This window comes from Octopus sinensis, unplaced genomic scaffold (assembly GCF_006345805.1).
Source record: "Octopus sinensis unplaced genomic scaffold, ASM634580v1 Contig16287, whole genome shotgun sequence".
NCBI classification, from domain to species: domain Eukaryota; kingdom Metazoa; phylum Mollusca; class Cephalopoda; order Octopoda; family Octopodidae; genus Octopus; species Octopus sinensis.
In genome coordinates, this window is record NW_021834252.1 from 20001 (window position 1) to 32265 (window position 12265).

Sequence of the window (12265 nt, forward strand, 5' to 3'; positions counted from 1 at the left end):
ACCGGTTCATACATGTATATATATATACACATATATATATGTATGCATGTATGTATGTATGTATGTATGTATAAATATAACCGCATGTGGGTTTTATGCGAGATTTTCTGTATTTTTCTTTGGACTCTTCTCTTTCCGACGAAACAGGTTTCTCCTTTCATCCAACATCAAATTAATATATCTCTACTGCACGTCGTCACATTCGTTCATTTTCCTCTGTTTCTAATTGCTTGTTTTTCGAATCGACTTTATATATATATATATATATATATATATATATGAAGAACAATGGCACATTTTAAACTTCAGGAAATTCTTACGTATTTGTACTGTTCAGCTTATAGATTGTATTTATAATGTGCGTGATAGTTGGTTGGTAGAATTCTTTTTCTGAAGACCTTAGATTATCCAGTGCACCAATTATTATAGGTAAAATGCGAATTTATAATCGGCGGCTTCGCAGCAGTTGTCCATAGTTATACTTTTTCTCTTCTATCAAAGAGATATCCACATCAGCAGAACAGCTGATCTCTATGACAGTACATACATTTTCTTGTCTTCCCCAAACGACAACATCCAGTCTATTATGACAAATGTTTGGATGGGAATGTTCCACCAGTATTCCTTCTGTCGACGTTTGAGTGTGTATTATTCAATAATAAGGTGATTCTCTATATTTATTCCAATGATATTCTATGTTGATTTTGCGACAACGTTGTGTCGTATAGGGAGGTACTGCCTTGATGACATTTTGGCACAGCTGCTAATCGCACGTATGAAGTCTTTCACAGGAATATGACGTAATCTTTTTCCGTCACATATGTATGTATGTATGTATGTATGTATGTAGTATGTATGTATGTATGTATGAATGTATGTATGTATGTACGTTTGTATGTTTGTGTAAGCACATTGCGGAGAAAAGAAAAGCTATCCAACAATCCGGTGCACTGAAGTAATGCAGTGGTTTAAGGGTTCCTTGACAAACAGAACCCAGCATGTTGTAAACGATGGGATTTACTCAAAACCAGAAAATATCATCAGAAATCTTTCTCAGTCTGCTGTGTTCTGGCCTTTTCTGTTTATGATTCGTATATTCTTTACTTTTTACTCTTTTTCTTGTTTCAGTCATTTGACTGCGGCCATGCTGGAGCACCGCTTTTAGTCGAGCAAATCGACCCCAGGACTTATTCTTTGTAAGCCTAGTACTTATTCTATCAGCACCTTTTTGCCGAACCGCTAAATTACGGGGACGTAAACACACCAGCATCGGTTGTCAAGTGATGTTGGGGGACAAACATATACACACACATACACACACACATATATATACATATATACGACGGCCTTCTTTCAGTTTCCGTCTACCAAATCCACTCACAAGGCTTTGGTCGGTCCGAAGCTATGGTAGAAGACACTTGCCGAAGGTGCCACGCAGTGGGACTGAACCCGGAACCATGTGGTTGATAAGCAAGCTACTTACCACGCAGCCATTCCTGTATATATATATATATATATATATATATATATATATATATATATATATTTATATAACATTGCAAATATCTGCAATATACTTGTAGGTGAGTTTGAAAGAGACAGAATGATTACTGTTCGAATATCTTTGATGACAGCCCTCTGCAGTCACGACTTATCCGGCAACAAATAACTGCAACAACAGCAGCAGCAGCATCCAGTGAAGAGTGAAATCCATTTCCTGGATATTCATTGATCCGTGGCTAATACATTTCTAACAGAACACTTAAACAAATCTCTCTTTCTCCCTCTCTTCCTTCTCCCCCTCTCTCTCCCTTCCCCACTCTCTGTCTGTCTCTCAGTCTCCCTTCTCTCTTTCTCTCTCACACACACTCACTCTCTCTCTCCCTCTCCCTCTCCCCCCTTATTAGCTACTGAATAAACGGAAGTTTCAACACATCTCTTCTTATTACATAAATATTGATTTCTAAACATTGGCACAAGGTGACCGCCGAACCATTAATAGTTATACATGTGGTTCATTATGTGTGCATGCGAGCACATGGGCATGCTTGTATGGTGTACGCATGTGTGTATGATACATGGAAATGCATGAGTGTAAGTACCTATATATATATATATATTTGTGCATGTGTGTGTATGTATATATATGTACGTGTATGTATGCATATGTACATACCTACGTGTATGTGATGCTATTATTTAATAGCGTCTAATAAACACAAGTTATTAAATGTGAGCTACCATAAGTTTCATGCTCTGAGAGTACCATAGTTGGATGAACACGTATCGCGTGCAGTGTTCTCTCCTTGTAATTTTCCAATTGTCCAGGCTCAAAATAAACGTGGCTGCTCTCTGAGAAGAAGCGAGAAAGAACAAGTGGTACACAGCAATTTTTTGTTGCTGATCGCACCAGTAACGGAACAGTACAATACCATTTACTTGTTTCAGTCGTTAGATTGCGACAATGCTGGAGCACCACCTAGAAGAAACTACCCCAGTATTTTTTTTCTTAAGCCTGGTACCTTTTACCAAAACGCTAGGTTACGGGGACGTAAACACACCACCACCGGTTGTCAAGCGGTGGTGGGGGACAAACACAAAAACAAAAACACATATGAATATATATATATATATATATATATATATATTCTCTATGTGTGTGCATACAACGAGCTTCTTTCAGTTTCCGTCTACCAAATCTACTCATCCCTTCAAAATGCTTTGGGCGGCCCAAAGATGTTATAGCAGAAAACGCTCGCACAAGGTGTCACGCAGTGGAGTTGAACCCGAGATCATATGGTTAGGGAGCAAGCTTCTTACCACACACCCATAAAATGTGTGACAAAGTGATGTACAGGCGAGGGATAAATAGTCCCCATTCCATTACGCTTCAAAGGCTTCATCCAGTTGTAGCTGTCCAAATGCAATAAATTGTCGGCTAAGAAGAACGAGTGAAGTTGAACGTATATCGAAGAAGAATGATAGACGAACAATCACGTGAGTTAGAAATGTATTTATATGAAAAAACTGCATATAGCATTTCTATGTTTTAAGACCATCTTGTAAATGATGTATGGAACTTTTCGTACTAATATATTTCTTATACCCGTTAGTGTATGCCTGTCATTTTTCTGACAAGATATATGTGTTTGTGTCCCACGGGTAGCTTTCGACTTTTCTATCCAAAAATGATTTTCAACCAAATACTTAAATATCTTATTTATAGCTCTAAGCGCTTCGAGATCTACTGTTCCTAAAAAGAAATATGTATATGTGTGTGTGGGTGTATGTATGCATGTGTGTCAGTATATACATATGTGTGTGTGCATATGCATGTATGTCTGTATATGTGTGTGTGAGTGCGTGTGTGTGTAACATTAAAATCCCACTATCGATTTAATGAGTGACACCAAACTTAATTTTTGTGAATATTTTAGCACCAATTTCGGAGAAGAGGGTGACTCGATTAGACCAAACCCTATGATTGACTAGTACTTATTTAATCGTCTCTGACAGGATGAAAGACAGAGTCTACCTCGGCGGAATTTGAACGAGGGACGTTGAAGACGGGCGTAATGCCTATTTCTTTACTACCCACAGAGAGGACAAACAAGGACAGACAAACGGATTAAGTAGATTATATCGACCCCAGAGCGTAACTGGTACTTATTTAACCAACCCCGAAAGGTTGAAAGGCAAAGTCTGCTACGGCGGAATTTGAACTCAGAACATAAAGACAGACGAAATGCCGCTAAGCATTTCGTCCAGCGTGCTAACGTTTCTGCCAGCTTGCTGCTTTAATCCTTGTGAATATTAAAAAGAAATTTAACATAACAGAGACTGAAGTCGATGATTCTAAATACAAGAGCAACATAATATTGTAATATGTGACAAGGTATGAGTGCAAGTTTGTATTAATCGCAAGGCGGCGAGATGGCAGAAACGTTAGCACACCGGGTGAAATGCGTCTGCCATTACGTTCTGAGTTCAAATTCCGCCGAGGTCGACTTTGCCTTTCATCCTTTCGGGGTCGATAAAGTAAGTACCAGTTACACACTGGGGTCGATGTAATCGACTTGATCCGTTTGTCTGTCCTTGTTTGTCCCCTCTGTGTTTAGCCCCTTGTGGGTAGTAAAGAAATAGGTATTCCGTCTGCCGCTATGTTCTGAGTTCAAATTCTGCCGAGGTCGACTTTGCCTTTTATCCTTTCGGGGTCGACCAATGCTTTGTGAGTGAGTTTGGTAGATGGAAGCTGAAAGAAACACGTGGTATCTTTTGTCTTTTACGGATTTCAATCTTTAGAATGCAAAGGACGAAGAAATAAGAACCCATAGTATGGTAGAAGCCATAGCCACTAATAATAAAAAGGAGTACTGATGGAATGTTCCTGTGAAAACCTCAATTTTTTAGAATATTATCGATCCACCTCAGCTGACTTTTGCGAATCAGTTTCACACCGGCATTCGGTAATCACGTGGCAGTCCAATAACTGCGCTCGTCTTTTCTTTCATACCTGCCATCTCTGATGATCACAGTTATGAGATTATCCTCAGATTACCGCTCCGGCTGTAATGGATCTATAAAACTGTATTATTTGATTAATATACCTTTTCTATTCACAAATATACGAGTATCTTTCTTTTCTGGTTCATGAATTTTTGGTAACTACACACACATACACACACACATACGCATATATATATATATATATATATATATATTATATATATATATATATATATTATATATATATATATATATATATAACTTTATTTAAAGCAGCAGAAAATTCAACAAATCCTGTTACTCTGAGTTTCCCGTTGCCGTTCATCGGACAGTTTTTGCAAAAACTGTCCGATGAACGGCAACAGGAAACTCAGAGTAACAGGTTTTGTTGAATTTTCTGCTGCTTTAAATAAAGCATATTACTCAACCACTGGTATTTGAGTACTCTTTTTTCCACCTTGTTTCACATTTATGTGTTACTCCGGTATATATATATATATATATATATAATATATATATATATATATATATATATAATATATATATTATATATTATATGTATATATAATATGTATACTTATACACAGGTATACCTAACCGCACGAAGGTATACATACATCTACATACATCAGTGCAAGTGAAACAAGCAAACAGCATTACAAATGGGAGAGAGTTTAATTGAAGAAAGCTGGATGATACAACGACCGAAGCCTTGTGACTAACATCTAAGATGACAGCCCAAGTTCGAATATATAAGTGTATTTCTGTTATCTTTCGTATTTGCAATTTTGTGGTTCATGTATAGAAATATCATTGAGACAGCTGAGTTGTATTTATTTCGTGAGAGATGAAACTAATCGAACGAAAGGAAACCAAGACAGCATAAAATCTCCCGTAGTTTGAGTAGAGTTCTGTTACTAATGAAGGTTCACAAATACGATGGAATATGATGAGATAGAATGTATCTCTACGTAGCATTATAATTCACATGGAATATCTTAGTCTTGTGGAATTGCTTTAAAATACTCCTATGAGATTGAACAGAGACGTGTAACCAAACGCATACCCTCCATCAGACACCTACCATACTCTGAGCGCCTTGTTTCCCTGGGCATGGATTCACTGAAGCTCCGGCGTCTGGCGATGGACTTGATAAACACCCGCAAAGTTATCAACCACCTCACCAACAACAACACTGAACACCTTTTTGATCTCCATGTGTCTAAGACACGTGGACATGCCTACAAAGTCAGAAAACAGCATAGCTCCCATGACTTTCGGAAACATTTTTTCACGCTCAGAGTTGCTGAAGCATGGAATAAACTGCCTGCGTCAGTTGTTGACTGCCATGACACTGCATCCTTTAAGGCCCTCATGCTTTCCGAAATCCGTCGAAACTACACCTGATTATACATACACTTTAGATGAGTTGTAGTGCACCTGAGCACTGTACACAATTATTATTATTATTATTATTATAAAGAAACCAGTAAGAATTTCATGAAAAATTAAAAGTGTGAAAGACCGTGTACATATAAATTGCATTTTTTGTGGAAAACTACGGCCACGGGCCCACAGATGTACTGTTTCCGCTCACTTTCTCTCCTGTCGCTCCAATACTGGCTATTGATACTTTGAACTAAAAAAAAGTGTACACCCTTACAAAAGCACGATTTATGTAGCAGCTTCACCTTTTGTCGTTCCTATTTTCCATTAATCCTCAAACCCCTTGCTAAATAATACTTCGTTCAGTTCCACCCCTTGCCCAAAAAAACCACACGCTTATAATCACACCCTCTCTTTTTCTTTCTTGAGGATAAAGGTGCATATATTCTACTTGAGCATTAAACTCATCAATCTCCAGTCTGGGGGAGTTTTCAAAGATTATGAACACCACTCTTCATCCGACTAAATGATCATAAGTTATGCATTAAAAAAAACTGCAATGCTATAACACAATGTATTTACTACTAAACCGACTTCCTCAACTTTCTGAAAAATATTAATATTGCTGCAACACATTATGAACATTAATAAAAATCAATACACTGAAATATATTTAATATGTTAACACACATAAAAACTTACTATGAATTGACTCCGGAGATACATCTCCACGTTTTCTTTTTACACCGGGATTAGAGATAAAAGAATTGCGGAAAACTTAAAGCACTAAAACTGCTCTAAATTTGAAACTCACTCTTCTTGATTCACAGTTATTTCCTTTTTTCTGCAGGACTCTATATCTTAATGATATCAGTTCAAACTTCGCTGAAGTCGATTTTAAATCACTATGTGGTGAAGTAAGGATATCTATTCAGTCAAAATCATTCATGTCACAAAATTGTGTGGGTTAGAACCGGTGTTTTTAACTTTGCTTTTGGATCGACAGGTGCCGCTTTACTGACACTAAGATCTATTAATTTCTTTCAGTCCTTCGTATAATTACCTTCATAGGTTCCTACATCTTAGGGCAGTGATAGCAAATCTATGACACAAGTTTCTACACAGACATATAGGAGAATTTTGTGTGACTTGCGATGGACTATATTTAAAAAGTCTTTCTGCATTATCTTGTAATAAGAAAACATGTCCATACACATTTACCTAAAGTTAAGATACATGTATCTCTCATAAGGTCCAGTCATTGTTGCGATGTAGTAGCTTACGTGTCTCAGTGACTCTGATAGCGGAGCACAAGCTCTTGGTAGAGCCTCAAATGCTGAACAGGCCAAAGGATATAGGCCAGACTGAAATGGACCACTTCTTCCTAGACGTAAAAACTGATTTGTGTAGGGAAGCCAATAACCCTACCTAGAAAAAAAAGGGCTAAGTTACAGAAGCATCGATGGCAATTTAAAACCAATAAGACCAAGGAAAGGACGGCCTAGAGTTGGGGACAATGGAGAAATGACGTTAAGGGCCAATGCTTTATAGGGAGCGAAGGGCTTAATACAGAGTGTCTATAAAGTCGTTGTGCAATTTAGTTCTGTCATGTACAGTTACAAAGCTACAAATATTTTAAATCGCACACGGGCTTTATAGACACCCTGTATATAAATAATATAAAATACATGAATGGATGTTATAGAGACCACAATTACGACGGGATTAGTAAAGAAATTAGACTTCCGATAAGTAAGGCCCAAAAAGGTCCGGAAGCGCTGTCCTAAGGTTGACAAAGATCTCATTCTCGTTTGTGTTTCTCAGAATAGAAATAAGGTACTGAATGGTTGTATCAAACGTTTTACTCTTTTGTAGAGCAGAATAATTACCGTTCTGAACAACTTTGCAGAATAAACAGCAACTTTTAAATGATTAAAACTAATTATGGAAGTCTGAAAGTTATATGTGGGTATTTTTAACAAATAATGGTAAGGAATGAAATAGAAAGAATAATGTTAAGTAAACTACTGGATGTATGGTTGGGTTCGTTTATAGTTTTCTTTAATATACATTTTTATACAGCAATAAAGAAACAATATTAGAACTGTAGACAAATTAGATATTTCGAAAGAACTTACTTATGTGGTTAGGCGAAGACAGTGTAACGCAGTGATCTCCCTTTTCCACTTATACGTCCATCGAAGAGCGGGAAGTAGCACAGAAGGGACGGGGCGGGAAATTTATTCCAGGTTGAGCATTATTACCATTATTATCCTCATATTTGTCTTTCGATCGATTAACAGTTCTTCAACTTTTAATGTTTTACTTTAATAATTTTCCGTTCCTTGCTTTGATTACATATACATATATATATATATATATATAATTTGCAAGTTTATCGCGTATTTCCTTGCAGGATCCAAATGATAATAGTAAAGATTGTGTGTGTGAATGTGTGCATGTGTATGTCTAAGTGCATGTGTGTGTGTGTGTGTGTGTATACGTTTATGTTTCTTAATATGCAGGTGGTTATTTGCACGAGTGTGTGTTTGTACTAGTGTATGTATATATATGTATGTATGTGTCTGTGTATATATGTAAGTGTGAATACGAGTGTGTTTATGTAACTGTCAATGCATATGTATATATATGACCATCTGTTTTTGTGTTTTATTCGTTTGTTTTATTGATTGTTTACGAAACTAAAACGAAGAAATTAAAACTCAATCACATTTGTAAAGTGTGTATATCAGTATATGGCAATAAAGGTAAGTATATAAATGTAAAGTATTTTGTACGAGAACATTTACTGAAACAGGTGATGCACTTTTACGTAAATCTTTTCATAAATGAACATCTCGCTGTAGAGGCCGCTTCAGGAGTTTCATCACAGTTTCCCGTAAAATCCAATTATGAAACACAGATCCTCGCCAAGGCAAATGAAGTTATATATTTTGTACATATATTTACTTCACCAATATTTCAGCAAGTCCCATCTGTGGCTAAGGTGGGCGAAAATTATACATTTTTGAAAAGATGTGGTAAGTACACTGATACAGTGCAGGGTCGAATTTTTCTTTCTTTCTTTCTTTACCTTTTTATTTATTTATTTATTTATTGACCATCATTGGTTTTGTGACGTGGCAGAACCTGCTGAGCAATAATACTAATATATTATCATCGTTTTTCAAGAGTTAGAAACTTACATTGTTTGCGGTTTTATTTCAAATACATATTTTTTTTGAGTATCTTGTAACTCATATTGTATTTAATATCCATTTTGGAATATATAAATAATCTTTAACGTCTATAAGGATGACAAAGGCCATGTTTTCATTGTTATCCTTATTGATAAGTATAGACATGTAGACAAGCTAATAGTGCTTCAGTCCGCATTGGTGTAAAAAATAAGCTTGCCTGTGATATTCCTATTAATTCTCCATCCATTTTTTTACCAAAAGATATATGAAGTTTCACCATTTACACTTCCTTTAAAATCGGTATCCAGTTCTTATGTAAAGTAGTCCGTTTTGGGTTCACTGTTTGATCCGTCTCCACGATAAATCTTTGCGAATAAAAAAGAAGCATGTATAAATAGATATATTCCAAGATTTTCTTCACACATGTTAATCACAACCAAACACAGTTTCAGAATACCGCAATTGGAAGAGCAGAAACGAATGTATATATATATATAAGTGCGTGTGCGTTTATGTGTGTGCGTTTATGTGTGTGTGTGTATGTGTTTTTATGTGTGTGTGTGTATCAGGGAACATGGAAAAGAGGAGAGAGTGTTTCAATGCAAGACTGATTTATAAAAGTAATAATATTCGCTAACATTCAGCTGCGGGCAGATTTATCATGCCAATTGTCACTAATACTTCATCATCAAGGCAGTTACGCTTTCGGGTTCTATAATTGCGCAACCCTTCATTAAAATTATACAAGTGTGTTTTTATATAATTCTATCAGGCCTGTTTGTGTCAGTTTCTCTTCTTTCGTTTTGTTTGGATGTTTTTGACACCCCCTGTATTGTATTTTTTTGTTCCCGTTATTATTATTATTATTATTATTATTATTATTATTTATTTGTTTATTTGTTTATTTGTCAGACAAGTTGAATGATGTTTAATTAAGAAGAGATAGGGGGGGGATGTGTGTAGGAAATGAAAGTGAAAAGGTGCAAAAAGTGGAATAAATAGACAAATAAATAAATAATGGTAAGAAGGAATGGATGAAGATAGAAAGGAATGGTTACCTTGACGGTGAGCAGAATATCACTTTATAACCCCCAACATAGCGGTGAATAAATATATTAACTACAACTACATTTATCATCAAACTCAAAGCTGCCGGCTCCTCTATCAAAATGGCATTATTAGACAGATTGTTGGTAATTGACTAATTTGTTGTTATTTATATTATTATTATTATTATTATTATTATTATTATTATTTCAGATAAATCTTAACGAACGTGACGAAACCCGCAATTGAGAAATAAACCATCGCTTCCCTTCTGGGTACAGAACGAATAAGGCAATAGTATTTATTTCGTGAGAGGAAGTATGTGATATTGCAATGAGGTGGGTACAAGGAAACGTGAAACTCAAAGAACGAGAAAGAAGATAACGTTCGAGAAACAGTGTTTTTTTCTGATTTAGGGAAATAATAACGTGAAGAAATATGATCGCTATGAAAGTGAATCTTATGATAAATTGTTCCTGGTTTCGATTAATAAAATGTTGTCTTTGGATAAGGGCAAAACATCATTAGTAAACATGTATGACAATGAAATTTTTTTTTTAAATTGTTCAAGTGTTAAAAGGGAAAACTTTTACTGTGCGTAGGATTCTGTAAGGCCATCATGGAAAAAAGTGAACCATTTCAAATGAAAAACGTTTATATCCGAAAGTAATACATTTACAGTTTATTTTTAATATTATTTCACATTTATATCTGTTTCGGAAATAAAATTCTTCCTTAAAAAAAAAATAATAACTTTGTCTTTTTTCCTTGCTTTACAATCTTGTGGCTAGCTTTTGGAAAAAAGCACACTCAGTGCTTGAAATCGATTTAAGATGCGATAGAGAATGAATATAAAATAACGTTAAGAATAATAATGATGAGGATAAAAATAGCAGCAACAATATTTATGATATTTTATCATGCAAAACAAAACTGCAAATGTGTATTAAATCTAACAAGAAATATAAGGTCACTTGCTTCGTAACATGTACCTGTTAAGTTCGAAAAAGGAATAAGGATCTGTAGAATATTATGATACTATGAGGAGAAGATGGGAAGAAAAAGTAAAATTTCTTTTTCCGTTAATACATATTCAGTTCCTAAAGTTAAATGACTTTCGGAAGATGGTGGAAATCAAATAAGAACCAACGTGTAAAAAAAAAGAAAAAAAAACAAGAATCTACACAACTCGATTCTTTTGCAGAGACGTCTTTTATTATTAGAGAACAGCTTCAGTCAATACTCAGAGTAGTGTGACAAACTTTAATACTAACACCTCACACTCTCTCTCGTAACGCTCTATTATTATTATTATTATTATTATTATTATTATTATTATTATTATTAAATTGAGAGCCTCTGCACGCCAATAGATTTCATTGTGAGCATCATTGCTATTATTGCTTTTGCTGTTATTATTATTATTATTATTATTATAATTATTATTATTATTGTCGTTGTTGCTGCTGTTGTTCTTGCTGTGCAGTAGTCAGTGCTTCTCACCAATCTAAAATCACTTACTGAGAGAAATAGTGAGAGGCTCTTTATTTAGTGAAATCTTATAAATACGCTGCGAGTGTGTGTGTGTGTGAGAGATAGAGAGAGAGAGAGATGCTATGTATGCGTGCGTGTATGTGCATACGTCAATCGTGTATATGTATGTGTATGTGTGTTATGTGAGTGTGTGTGTGTGTGCCTGCTTGAGTGTGCGTCTATCCACTGTGACAATCCAGCAATGATTATAATAACTGTTTCGATCAGGGGAATAAAAATGACGATGGTGATGATGATGATGGTGATGATGATGATGATGATGATGAGGAGGAGGAGGAGGAGGAGGAGGGGGATGACGACAATGACCACGACGACGACGACGATGATGATGATGATGAGGACGATGATAATAATAATGATGATGAACGCATTAGTTCACAGTGATGCTTATAAGAAGGAAAGGAATGAATGAATGAAAGAATGAAGGAAAGAAGGAAGGAAGGAAGGAAGGAAGAAGGAAAACGACAGAGAAAGCAAGCAGACAGTGAATAACTTACATGAAATACACAGCCATCCTTGTGGTTTTTGCCATGCTATGGTGGAAGATGAGCGTGGCGGAGTGGGATTTATTA

At 35.7% G+C, this 12265-nt stretch overlaps 1 long non-coding RNA gene across 1 annotated transcript; it reads left to right on the forward strand.

Moving 5' to 3' along the window:
• The first annotated feature begins 8551 nt into the window (after positions 1 to 8551).
• LOC118761670 lies at positions 8552 to 10886 on the forward strand. The gene is made up of 2 exons (XR_004997551.1): positions 8552 to 8933; positions 10353 to 10886. It is a non-coding gene; the product is annotated as an uncharacterized LOC118761670 (long non-coding RNA).
• The last annotated feature ends 1379 nt before the right edge of the window (positions 10887 to 12265 follow it).